The sequence below is a fragment of the Lissotriton vulgaris genome, chromosome 2_2 (genome assembly GCF_964263255.1).
Source record: "Lissotriton vulgaris chromosome 2_2, aLisVul1.2, whole genome shotgun sequence".
Lineage (NCBI taxonomy): Eukaryota > Metazoa > Chordata > Amphibia > Caudata > Salamandridae > Lissotriton > Lissotriton vulgaris.
In genome coordinates, this window is record NC_141688.1 from 135,030,487 (window position 1) to 135,045,196 (window position 14,710).

Below are 14,710 nucleotides of genomic sequence, written 5' to 3' on the forward strand. Positions count from 1 at the left end.
TGATACAATCTGTGTATATTTGTGTTTTAATTGTGTTTGGATGGTGGATGCAGTGATTGAAAAAAAATTAGCAACAATGTCCAAGGTGGATTACAAAGTGAGACAGCCAATATTTTTTAATAACATTTATATTTCAGTAATTCACACAATGCAATATTTAATAAAAGCGAATATTATAAAAAAATGTAATAAAGTTTTGATGAAAAAAATAAAATTAACATGTCTGGGAGTCTTTCTTTTAAAATATTTCATATTATTGCATTTTGAGGGCTGAAAAATGTTAAAAGAAAAATTCAGACTTAAAAAAAGAAAAATAAACCAACATGTCTTCGAGTCTTTCTTAAAACATTTTTCAGCCCACAAAACACAATCACAATAATAACCACAAGAGGGCCTTGTATTCCAACTAAAGGGCACAGATCTCTGCTAGGGGTGTTTTAAAAAAATATGGTAAGTTCTCCTGGGGGTATGGATTCAATGAACTAGGAGACGTATCTTTTTAAAAATGTTGCTTGAGGCTGCTGCGCTTTCTGATTAAAAAATGTTTGGTAATGCCCTGCCTTCACTAGCATCAACATATATTAGGCATTATGGGGCGCTTCTTGCTATGAGCAGTGAAAAAAGAAGAGCAGCTCCTACCACTCAAGTATTATTACTAATAATTTTCCTATTCTTTTTTTTATATATTATGAGTGTTCTGCTGCCCTCCTGGGACAGACAGATACTTTTATTTAGGGGTCAGCAGGTCGGAGCGCCAGGGATTCCATGGCCTCGCCATCTCCCCTGACAGCACCCACCCTGGGTGTCAGTGGGAGCCAGCAGTTATTTTTCCTGTAAGAAGAGGAAGTGGTGCATCCCCCCTCCCCAAACGTTTAGGGGCGCCCAGGACCTTATAATTTATTAAGGAGAGAGGTGTGCTTCGCCCCCAATCCAATCTTTTAAGGCCCCCCGAGCACAATCCCCGGGGCTGTATTTTTTTGTGAGAAGATGGGAACATGCAACCTCCCTCACTGAGTTTCTATGAGCCCTGCTGACACCATTCCAAGGTTTAAATGAAAAGCGGTTCTGTTGGGTCGGACCAATTACTTTTGAAAACATTCAATTAATGAGACCAAAAACTCTCTGATACAGGTACAACAATTTAAGAAATAAATGCTCAAAAACTTTAAGTCATGTATTCAATCAGTTGTATTAACGGTTTTCAAACATTTGGTATCTGAATTGTAATCATTCTTAGATAACATTCAATGCTTGTAGTGACTGTCAAAAAAGTGACTTTTGGTGAAAGGTGCTTAGTGAATAGCGAAATATACAGTGCAATCTATGTGCAAGTATATACAAGTTTCTTCATTGGCGAGATAGTGCTTTTGAACCAAGGATTCCTAAGGTTCCTATCCGGATCCTGGTCTTTCTGGGCCTATGATGTTCATCGACGTTTCAACCCTAGTGCGCCCCGGTTGTTGGTCGCGGCGGGTCTTTCTCAAGACAGGAGGACAGTCTAGAAAATAAGAACTGTGTATCAGAGAGAGAATTTTGGTGCGGGAAAGCTTGCAACCAAGTAAGGTATTAAAAACAGTACTCACTTAGGGGTCAGAAGGGATAACTTCAGCCTGAGACCGGTGTGGCAATCATGCCAGACAACTCTGTGGGGCAAGAACACAGTATCAACAATCTGTGTCCTGGAAGGGGGGAGATTGCTAGGGGAATTGAGCATAATATGCACTAAATAGCTGGGCTCAACCAAGTGGGGTGGTGTGGTAATCAGGAAGAGGGCCAGTGTGGTGCATCACTATGTCATATGAGTGCCCGTTAGAAAACGGCTAGGGCGATGCCGGATTCCGGGTTAAAGCCTCACTGCATGTTAGATCAAGGCGTTAGATCAAGGCATGGAAGCATGTAATTATTGTGAAATTATTCGAAGGTGAAGGATAATCACTCGGGTTGCAAACGTATTGTGCGTATTGTGCACTAATTGGTGGGCTCAACTAAGTGAGGTGGTGTGTTAAAGCATAACTGTGTCATACGAGTGCCCATGAGAAACTGGTTAGTGCAGAGCCCAGTTCCGATTTAAAACCACTGCGTGTGGCCCATAGCGGCGTTGGATCAAGGCATGAAAGCGTGCAATTATTGTGAGATTAAACGAAGGTGATGAATAATCATACGGGTTGCGAGTAACTATTGGAAGGAATCGCAGTGCCCAGCTGCTCTGTGGAGAGTGTCGGCAAGCGCGCTAGGGTTTCAGGCGCTTACCTTGTGAAGAGATTTCTTTCAAAACAAACGGAGTTGCTCTGTTCCTCTCGTTTGGGCGCTGCGTCTGACAGCGCATAGCCCACAAGCCGTAATGAAGGTACGGCTGTGGCGTGCACGTTGGAGGCGTTCGTTGCATAGCAACGACGCGGCACCAATCACTGTATCATGTGGACTGCGTGAACAGAATAGAAATTCACGTGTGGAATGAGTTGAGTGAGTACCGTGAGTGGAAGGGCGAAACCGGCTAAAATATGGTATTACTAAACATTAAATGTGCAACATACTGAGAATTTTAACAATGAATTTTGAACAATGAGAATGCATTTTGATTTAAATTCGACAGACTTAACAATGAAAATTAAATTTTAACAATAAAAATGCATTATAATTTAACAGACTTAATAATGACATTTAAACTGGTCAAGCCAGTGTGGCAAACATAATGGATGCATAGGTCAAGATTAGACAGTGTCATGTCGTGATGATATTTCAGTTAATATTACCGTGAGTGGAGGGGCGAAGCCGGCTAGAGTTAGTATTACTCATACTGACAATTTGACAATGAATATTTAACAATGAGAGGCAAACATGATGGATGCATAGGTCAGGATTAATGTCCAATCGTGATGATAATTTCAGTTAGTATTAAACATTTGAGAACTGCAAAGTGATCATGTTCAGATTGCCTGATCTACACGATGATGTGTCAGATACATACGGTCCATAACATTTAATTAACAAATCGTGAAGAACAGGCCCGCGGCGCACACAATAAAGGAAACCGGGATCTCATGTTTTTAAATAGAAAATGACATTGCAGGATTCAGAACTTAGACACAATGAGGTTAGTCCAGGTTGGAAATATCATAGTTTACACTAGACTCATTTGTTTTGGTACCTCCTCATACTCATTCAGCCCAGTCGTTACAGAGTTCAAACAATGGATCCATTTACATTCCTTCCTGCGTAGGACTGATGTTAGAGACCCACCCCTTGGGTTGGCATTTATTTTCTCAACAACCCTCCAGCGGATACTCTCTGGACTGTGGCCTTTGTTGATAAAGTGTTCCACTAGGGGAGCACCTTGTGTCTTGCACCTGACTCTACTCATGTGCTGCAGTATCCTCATTTTAACTTTTTGTGTTGTCTGCCCAATGTATGGCATGTCACAGGGGCAAAGAATTATGTAAATGACATTAGAGGTGTTGCAGTTTGTCAACGAAGGAAGTTTATATGTTTTGTTTCCATGTGTAAGAGCTGGACCTTCCAAACAGAGTGGGCATGCCTTACATGTGCCACATTTAAAGTGTCCCATAATGGGCGGGAGTCCAAGTAGATCTCGTAGATCAGGAGCTTTGGGGGGTTCCAGGTAGGCCTTGACAACATTGTCTTTCACGTTGCAGCCCCTCTTGAAGGCAAACAACGGGCTCTCCTACATGTTCAAATCTGATGCCACTAAATTCCAGTATTTCAACACAGTTTTTTTAACCATGTTGCTTTTTGTGTGGAAGGTGGTGACACACACCAGGTTACTGGTTGGTGGTTTCTTGTCCTTAGGATCTAGAAGATGATCTCTTGGGCAATACCAAGCCCTCTTCTTTGCGCGTTTCAGAAGTCCCAGGGGGTAGCCCCTTTCGCGCAAGCGTTTAGTTAGCACTTCACATTCTTTGAAAAAGTCACATCTTCTAGTGCAGTTTCTTCTCATCCGCAAGTATTGTCCATTCCAAGGGGCACATGCAACATAAAATATTTAGAGCCAAGGCCCACCAGTTCCCGGCATGTACTCATCCTGGGTGTTGCGGGAGATGACTTTGCTTCCACCTGGCGCAAGCATGTATTTTAGGCTGCCCCCAACAGGTGGGTGCAATCTGAGTTTATTTGCACACAAGAGTGGGGGCAAGGAAACAAATGACTGCCCCCAACTGACAGGAGCCTTTTTGGTGCGCATGCCAAGTTTTCACTGCCTGCCATCTTGTGGACAGAGAAACAGTGTTCCAGGGTGGTCATCTTGGGACTCAGTGAGTGAACTGGCCCCAGCAGATAGGGTCACCAGAGCCTTACAAAGCTCAGTGAAGGGGGGCGTGCGCCACTCCTTTAAATGTATGTTTTGGCCCCTGAGATATGGTCCCTGGGGCCAAAGTTAACTTGGGGAGGGGGGCCCACATATGCCCCCTCTCTAAGTAATTATACTTAAAGATCCCTGGACCATGGCCCAACCCAATGGTCATATTAATGTAAAGTAGAAAGAAAGCAATTTTGTTTTTTCATTTTGGCATGGAGGGGTCCTCTAGGTCCTCCTACTCCACAAGGTCCAGACGGGTAAGGTACCTACCATTCCCCCTTATATATTTGTTTCACACTTTTTCAGGACAGGGAGACTAAGTCCCCGGAGTCCTATAATGAATGCTGCAACATTTTTGTACATGTTGTGGCCAGCAAATCAGAGAGTTCAATTCTGCAGGACCATGACTCCTGCATGAGCAAGATGTCCTAAGAGAAAAAAGGCCCCCTCAGAATGCTCTATTTTTAAATTTTGTGCTTGCAGGACTCTTGCAAGAGTCCCTCAAACTCATCCGTCCCGATATAGAAATATTTTAGAGTCTCAATTTTTTCAGAAACAAATTGACACCAAATAACAAAAACATACTTTCTGGACCATGATCTAGCTTCCTGCCAAAATCCGTGTAATTCTGTTCTGCAGTTTTTAAGGTGTGACTTTATGAAAAAAGTCAATGAAAAATGCATAGACATTTTGTGTTTTTGGACCTCCACCATTATTATCCACCCCTGCTTGATGGATCACCCCGAAAAATTCCAAGACAGAGCTAACCAAAATAGAGCACATTTTTCGAAGGTTTCGTGAAGATTCATCAAATGGCGCCAAAGTAATTAGCAAACCAAAAATGGGATCCACAGTGAAATCAAACCAGGGAAGCTCTTTGGCTAGCCATAACCTGAAGAAAAGGTTGTGGCTGCCATGTTAAGACTCACGGACTCGGTCCCCGTGTCCTAAAAAAGACATAAAACAAGCATAAGGGATCAGGATAGTGGTACCCAGACTATCTGGGTGTAATGCGCGGGAAGGCAGAGGTCCCAAAATAGTTGGTATTCTGCAGGGCTGCTGTTGCACTCAGCATGGCCCCCCTGACTGATTCTTTCTGCAGCAAAACTGTGCATTCAGAATGCTGTGGAGAAAAAAAGGTCGGATGTGGAGTTGGATGACCATGGGGGCTTCGGGCAAAGGGTCTGGCCTCAGTACAGGGAGGGCTCCCAACCCCACCTTGTGCATGGCCAAAGACCGTACCCGGCACAGAGTTGGTAACCCACAGAGGCAGGGTACAGGGCATAGCCACATGCCATGCCCTGTGTCCAGCTCTACAACATACACAGCGGAAGGCAGTGCCCAGCGCAGGGTTAGCCGACCACGGTGGGGGCGGGGGTGGTTGGGTTCAGTTTTCAGAGGTGTCATTATCCCAAGGGTGGGGTATTGAAGCCCAGATGGAGGGACAGGGTGAGGCAGGACTGTCCCCTAAACATCACTTGTCCTTAAATCCTAAAACACCCTTACCACCTAACACTTCACCCATCTCTGAACCCTGAATACCCCTTTCTGTGCCTAAACTCTACCCATTCCATACCCATTATAACACCTCAGCAGATTCAAACTCCACCCCATCCTGAACCCTAAAACACTTCACCACCCTAGCCAGCTACCCATAAATGAACCTTAAAAACCCTCAGCACCCTAAACTCCACCATCCATAAATCTTAAAACCCCGCAACATCCCTTACATGCCACCCATACCCGAAACTAAAAACACTTCACACACCCAAACACCACTTGTCCATGAATCGTAAAACCTACACCACCACTTCACCCATCTCTGAATCCTAGAAACCCCTTTCTATGCCCGAACTCCAATTATTCCTAACCCCAAAAATCCTCTCATCACCCTAAACATTACCCATCTCTGAACCCAAAATACCCACAGTAGTCCTAAACTGTACCCAAGTATAATGCTATTTTGGATTATTTCTTAAAGTAATCTTCCCTTTGAAATGTTTCCTTAATTTTTGAGATTTATTTAATTTATTAAATTTGCTTTCCTTAAAATTGTTTTTCCATGATTTCGTTTTGTCCAATGTGTTGTCTCAGTTTTCATTCTCCATATATTTACAAGCATCACTTTCTCTCTAATGTCCCCTGTCTCCCTTTCGCTCTCCCTTGAAGTCTCCCTCTGCCTTCTGCAGCTAACCACAGCGGAAATTAACAAAGGCACCACAAACATCCTCCAATCGCTCCAGTGCACTGAGTAAATGCCCGGTGAATTAAAAGTCATGTCCATCCTTGGCTGTGGCAAACAATTCAGAATAAATGAAAATAGAGGACACAAACATCCACCTCTCTGTCAAAGTGTATTCTGATTACAAAATAGCCTTCTATGAAAATAAAGTTTAATATGTGAAAAAAATATTTAAAGTGATACAAAAAACAATTCAAATGAGAATTCAAAAATTAATTCTCAATTTCATTTTTGATGGATAGAGTTACATAGAACAGTGATGCAATATAAAAGTTGAGCCTTCTTTAAATATAATGCAGTAAGTGCCCCTTCTTGTCTGATTCTGGGTGGCCATATTGAGGAAGGTTATGTGAGAGCAGGACATTGTATTCAAATTAAGCTTCAGTTTCTTGGGCTTGATGATAAACAGTTGAGTTCTATTCAAATGCATGATAGTAGCATCTCTTTTTTTTAATACATGTGGTATGAATCACTTCATAAAACTGGTCCCTGAATTGTGCTGCGAGACACGTCATAGTGGAGTGGAGCTCTCTATCCTCCAACTCTGAGATCTGCCCCTTTAACTCCGTCACAATGCCCAGAACCCACGCTGTTATCAGGCCTGGCATGGGCTCATACTGCACCTCCAGAGGAGGCAAGAAGGCTCATGTGCCACCCCTCGGTGTCTCCCCACTGATCATTCACAAGGCTCAGTGCCAGGAGGGACCAGAGCACCCACTCCTTTTGTGCACACCCTCAGAGCATCTTCCTGATGTTAATTGGCAAATGTTCTCAGGTTATTCCAGTCACTACCCCCTGCAACACTCTTACCACTAAGTTATTGAGGCAGGACAAGCTGCCGGGGATCCGCAGGCAGGCGCCCTTCCCAGACTTCATCACCCACTAGGGTGATCCAACCAGTGACAGGAATGGCACAGTCCCCCCTGCTTCTTCAGGGATTCCCCTCTGCTTCCTCCTCTGATGACTCAAACTGTTGGTACATGCCCTGCTGCACAGGCCTCATTTAACATTGTGTCAAGTTGGAATTGCATGGTATTCTGAGGCCCCATGGATAGCTCCACACTGCAGGATTGCGAATGATTAGAACTGCTGAGGCATGTTGGCGCGTGGAGTTACCTGCTCAATTACCATACTCACCTGGGCCCATAAACATACACACTTTGAACAGGTAAACCGGCTTCTACCAATGCCAATCAGGTTTATTTTACTTTAGGACTTGTACCTATACAACTTTGACTTACCAAGCCTTGTCACCTATATTTAGGTCCTATGGGATCAAGAGTGTTAGAACAATAGGTAGAAAAAATATCATTTACCTTTATAAAATAACCACATACTCGGGAAAGTTTAAACACTTTATCTATGTAAATTCTTATTTTCAAGAGTACATAAAATCTTAATGAGAGAGTTTTCAAGCAAGAATATAGTAATCAAAAATGAGAAACTGTAGAAATATTGCGAGATTTCTATTAGACATAGATACCTGGGAAGGGTGAGAGAGAGAAACAATACAATGACGTACCCACACAGATTTATATTTACCTAGAATGGTGTGAAGACCAATCCTGGCCACAGATTGGGACAAAGAAACAGGACTCCCGATAGTTCAGGTGCCAACAGGATAAACAGGTACAGATCAGGATAAGCATGTGCAGACCAATACGGATCAGGACAGGACAGATGTAGGTCAGGACAGGTACCCTCAGCTAAGTGCAATGACAGCATCACACCCCTCTCTGCTGCTAACAGTCGTACCCCGATTGGGTTACCGATTCTTCTCCCTCAGCAATTCCCGATTCTTCTGATAGAGTGCTCCGCAAGCACCTCTGCTTTTGATCTCCTATAGCATGTGTTGGGTCAATGTTCCCGCACCCAATTTTACTTTCCCTGTGCACTTTTATTCCTCCCAGCAAATAATGTTTCAAATTTATACAAAATGTATTCAATCAGTTCCTCTTGAGGGGTCAGGCGGTCATCTTCCCAGGAATATTCCAAGTAAGTGGAAACTTCGCTGCTTTTCAATGCCAGTGCTACAGAGCTTTAGAGTTAATCTGCGCAGACGCTCCTTTTCAAGATGGGGTTCAGAAACTCTTGTCAGGCCCAAAACACGAGCTAGCAGCAAAGTCAGAGAGAAACAATTTAGAACAAAGAAATAAATGAATGCACTGTATACCACTTATCTCTACTCTATTCCTGTTACTTTATTTTAACTATAGCATTAGTAGGTAAGCAGAAAGAACAAAGTTTAGTTAGATAGCAGCAGGTGCTTTAGTCTGTAACACATGAAGCGGCCATCTTAATTCTAATGCGCAGCTGCAAAGAAATTCTCCCCAAGCAAAGACACGTGAGTGTGGCAGGCGCATGGGCAGAAAGATTCCCGCGTTTTCGGTGGCCATTTTGATGCATCCGAGTTACTGTTAGTAAAAGCACATAGGAGAGCTTCCCCTAGATACTAGTAATGTCAGGCAATGCAATTATTAGTTAGACAAACATGTTGATTAATACATTACATGTTATTTCGAGGGAATTGAATCTGAGCAAGTCTCTTTACGTATGAAACCTTGCTCCATCAATCCCCTCTTTGATGGTATTCTATACCATCACTAATTACAGAACCAGATGCCAACATTTAACATTTTCCCAATTCTATTTCTTCAAATACTCTGTTAGGTCTTTTCTCATTATTCATTTGAAAATGTCTAATTTTGTTATATAGAGTCCCATTCAACTTTTAAGTTCAATTTCTTCAAAATTCCTTTTATTTCCTTTCTTGTTTACTGTAAATGTCTTTTTGCTTCTGCAGCATTAACACCAAATCATTATCCCTAAAATATGTATGGCTACTCCTGTTATTGGCATCAGTATTCTACCTACGATACTTTTTCCTACGTTAGCAAACCAACTACCTATAGAGGAGAGACCATCAGTTAGTCTCTTCCATGCTCTATCAACTTCCAGTGGTTTCAATTCTTCTTCCAAATGAGTAATATTTTTAACATATCTTCCAATTTCAATACTTTTATCAGGTATATAAGTGCAGCAATGTTGCACTTTCAGCATTCTACAGACTCCGCCCTGTTTTGACAATAATATATCAAGAGCAAGTCGGTTTTGTAAAACCATTGATCTGATCGCAACCATTTCTGTATTTATTAATAAAATTCCATCAGCAGTGTCAGTTGATAAACAATCAACCACTGTAGACAATTTACAAATTCTTTGAGTATTTAGAATTACTCCCACTGAAGGTATCAATGCACTAAATATGTCACCTACAATTTCTGCAAAATTAGCTCTTTCATATCGTGTTAGTTCTTTATTGTCTTCATTGCTTCCAGTGATTCTTTTTTCATGGTATGTCTTCGGGAACACTATTCCGAAATAGCAACTCTCTTAACAGTGATCAGGCAGTTTAAAATATGCATTGTTCCCACAAATATAATAAATTCTAGGAAAAACAGGTTCAGTTCCGTCTTTGAAACCCCAACCCCCAATTATCAGCAAACTTTGTTCACACTCACTGAAACCAATAAATACATTTTTATATTCTGTTTTTAACCTATGCAGACAGATTTTCCCTTTCTTTTCAACATCCTGGGACATAGCAGCATGAGTTTTGCCATTTGCCATGAAATCTTCCCTTTCAGCACATTTGGGTATTTTGGGTATCAATTCTTTATCCGGTCTATGGAAATCCTGTCTTCTCTTCTCTACTAAATTCAAAAACACCTTTTCTTGTTCATATAATTTGCATGTTAGATTTTTGTTATTTGTTTCATCTACATCTATTTCTTTCATTGTTAGGACGAATTCACCAAAGAATTGTGCATGTTTAGCACTATGAACAGGGTTCATTTTTCTACGTATAGGGATTTCAGGGAAAATCACATCTATATTTGAATAATAATATTGTAGTTTTCCAGTTCTATGAAACGAACTAGTTATAATACTACAAGAAACACCATAGGTCAATGGTAAATAATGATGGGTCACCCCTTCTGCTACTGACATTTGTAACTTCATACATACATAACAATGACTAATTTCCATTGTTTCTACATAATGTACTAACAAGTTAGCAAATACATTTAGAACTGTCTTACTTCTAATTCTATTATAATGTGGTTCTATCTCATCTGGTGCTTCTAATTCTACTCTATTGTGTTTAAAACCATCTACCTTGTCATGTGTTTTTACTTTTTCATGTGAACTAGTATAATTTTGTCTATTTTTACTCATTATATAAGGTATAGCTACTGTCAGTCCTATCCATACTACGAGTACTATCATTATACAACATGTGCATATTCTACAGCATGTTTTTACACAATTACTTTTATGTTTTCCCCCAACATTATAATCAGTCATTTTTGACTAAGGAGATTTTAACCCCTCTTTGTAACTCTTACACAGACTTTAATCTGTGAATTTTTTTTCAGGTTGCTCTCACTTCTTCGTCAATCTGATCAACAATTAATTCGTCATCACTTTCATCACTTATTTCAAAGTTTTCAAAATCTTCCAGGATGACATAGGTCCATTCAGGGTCTTTTAACTTTTTATTCAGTGTTTTCAATCGTGGACTCCTCCTCCTTGGTTTCTCTGTGGATGGTCCAGCTTGGCTCGATATTTTATATATTTGTTCTGGTTCTCCATTTATTGTTTTAAGGTGAAATTTCAGTCTTTTGATAAAAACAGGCCACTTATCTCCCTTTCTGAGTTTTTTAGCTGGCATTGTGCTTTGGTTTTCTTCAGATGCTCTTTTACTTTTGTTCAGTTGTGCACACCTTGTTCTTTATTCTCTTCTGAATTCCTCTCTATCTGACTTTGTCCAGGGCTTATTTTTGTCAGTTCTGCCTGGATGCGTTCTTCAAGACTATTCTGAACTTTTTCAGGAGTTTGCTGAATTTGACTTTGACTTTGACTTTGACTTTGTTCGACTTCTTCTTCCTGAACATGTTTTTCTACACCTATCTGGTCCTGCTCAGGTCTTTTGATTTCTTGATTGTCTTCCGCCTGAGCCTTTGCCCTAATTCCTGACTGTCCCTCCTTGATTTTTCCTTATTGTAGCCTCCTCAGAATTACTACTGGCTTTGATTTCTGTAATTTGAGTGCGCTCTTCTATTCCTGTCTCGTCCTCACTATCACTCTGTCTATCTAGATAAGTTTGACTTCTTGTTCTTATAATTTCTTCAGGTATGTTGACTACTGGAATCTATTCATCCTGACTGGTGCTCGGTTGTTCCTCATCAGCTAATTCAGGATCGACTTCTTGGGACCTGAGAATCTGTTGAATGTTGTTTTAACGGTTCATCTAGGTTTTCTGTAAAGGTTTGTTTCAAGGCCTGAAAGTGTTTTAGTGATCCCTACATCCAAAAAATTAATGGACTGCTCCTGTATCTCAAAGGTAAATTGTATCCTCTTGTCAATAGCATTCAGTTGCATTATTTGTGCTTTCAGTGTTTCTGTTGTTCCTCTCCATATGATGAAAATATCATCAATAAAGCGTAGGTACAATTGTATTTGATCCTTCCATGATGGTGTATTTAGGATGTGTTCCTCCTCGTTGTCATTCATGAATATATGTGTGAAACAAACACATTAAAGTACTAAGAAACACGCAAGAAGATTTGAAAAGAATGTTTTTTGAATTTGGCTGTAAATTCAACACACCAACCTGTGCCCAGGGAGACACCCCATGAAGTGGGTCTGCTACCAAAGTATTATATCCTTACACTCCCATGCAGGGAGTGTTTCCCAGGAGCACAGTATCACTAATAATACAAGGTTAATACACGCTGTGCACGATCCACTTGAAACATTAATCCTATATTGCTTTAGTATGTAACACATGAAGTGGCCATCTTAATTCTAGTGCGCAGCTGCAAAGAAATTCCCCCCAAGCCAAGATACGTCACATCACATGAGTGTGGCAGCGAATGTGCAGAAATTTTCCCACGTTTTCGGCGGCCATTTTAATGCAGCCGAGTTACTGTTAGTAAAAGCACATAGGCGAGCTACCCTACATACTAGAAATGGAGTGTACTGCAATTATTAGGTAGACAAGCATGTTGAATAATACGTTACATGTTATTTCGAGATTATTGAATCTGAGCAAGTCTCTTTACGTATGAAACCTTGCTCCATCGGGCAGGAGTGTTACACAAACTTGTCCGCCATGTTCAGCTCCAAAGCCATGCTGCCCCCTCATCCCGAAGGCTGCCTTATGGAGGCGGTTCTTGAACTGCAATAAGGCAGTGAAAAAAGAGTAAGTGTAGCAGGCCCTTTTTTCAGTGTGTTTGTGATCCCTTAGAAAGTTGAGAATTGTATTAAAAGGGGCTATAAAGTGAAAAGGAAAAACACATTGAATCTTTTTTCACTATACGTAATCACCAACAGTAGGGACTGTGGAATGCCATTTTTGTTTGATGAGGTGTGTTTGGATTTTCAGATGTAATGTGCTGTCATTTTCTAGACCATTTTTGCATGGCTCTGGAGTACACTCACCCCATCTCTATGTTTGAGTTCTAGAAAGGCCAGGTATGTCTCTAGAGATTTTTTTAATTTTTGTCTCTGTGAATACAACAATCATGCAAGTTCACTGAGAGAATCCTGTGTTGAAGTAGTAAGACCCTTTAGTGTGACTCTGATGTCAAGTAGGGCATCCATAGTGCACCCTTCCTTTGGAGAGTGACTCCTATCACTGGGCTAAGAGAGATGGGTACTGGTGGCAGAATTACCTTTTAGTGGCAAATACATGTTTCTTTGCCTTCCACCTTCAAGGAAGAGATGCCTTTGGGTTCCTCCTATTAGATGGTCTGCTGGTCTCCCTCCCTCAACTCTTTCACTCCATCACTGGGAACATAGGAAGAAAGTGTATTTATGAGGTGGTTGACTGTGGTGTGTGTGAATGCTTGCTAGTTGGCCAGAAGAATCCGCCTTTAGATTCCTTTGTGTGAAAGGTGCACACAATTGAGGGTTTAGGTGTGGCTTCATAGATCCCTTTGTTTGACCTACTGGCATGTCTGGAAGATTCTTGAACTCTCCCTAGTGGGATTTACTAAAGATGGGCTACGGGAGGTGGGTGGAGGAGGGAGGCTGATATATCCTTTCGTTTGTCAAATTATTACAGAGCCCCAAAACCTTCATGCTCATTCCGCCAGGATTTCTTTTCTTTGAACCTTTGCCTGTTGTGCGCTGTCAGGGTGCTCCAGCTTCTTCTTTCAATCCTTCTGCATTTGGTTGCCAAAGGGTGGCTGGATCACCCTAGGCCCAACAAACAAGCTCTAGATGGGTAATAATGAATAAATACTGGTCAGATACATGACAATGTAACTGAGAAAAATTGTGTACCAAAGCCCGGATCCTCAATAGCTGATTTCCTTTTAAGGTTCAGATCAAACCTTAGATGTGGCTTTGCAAGAGTAGATATAGACTGTTTTAAAAAGGAGGAGCTGCACAAAGTTGGCAGATATACCCCATCTTCCAGAGGACAACCTTCCTGATACAGTCATCAGCCCTGTTATCCAGTTGTTTGAAAGTGTGCAAAGATCTTGGGTCATAGCCATGTTGGAAGTGCTGTATTTGCCTTGAGGGAAGATGGGAAGCAGCTGCGAAGAGGAATACTAGAAGTGTGCTTCTGTAGGAATATGCTGTAACAACAGGAGACCTTGTTCTTCATACAGAATTTAGAAATGAGTCTAATGTTGTGTGTTGGACCAAGGGGAGGTCAGTTTTGCAGATCCCTTTGTGGCGTGTCCCCTTTGACCCTGTTCCTGGTGTAACCTTGATAACTGGCTCTTCTGGGAAATGTGGTTTGAGCAAGATCCCTCCTGGATCGTAGAGGTATCTTGCTAACTAGTTTAACAACTTCAGATCAGTAGCATCATCGAAGCAAATGTGACAGGGTCCCTGTGACTGTGCAATCTCTCCAGCATTGATCAAATCGCATTTAATCAGAGGCTTGATTCTTTTCTACGGTGTAGTACTAATAAAGTTGTAATTTGATTGGAATGATAAGCTGGAAGCAGATATTACGAAGGAAGAAGAATGAAATAATTATCTGTAATCAGTATTCCGAGTTTAAAACACATACTTCTTGATTGTCGAGGGGGAAATCGTTTTTTGGATTACAATCAGAAGACATCTATCATGAA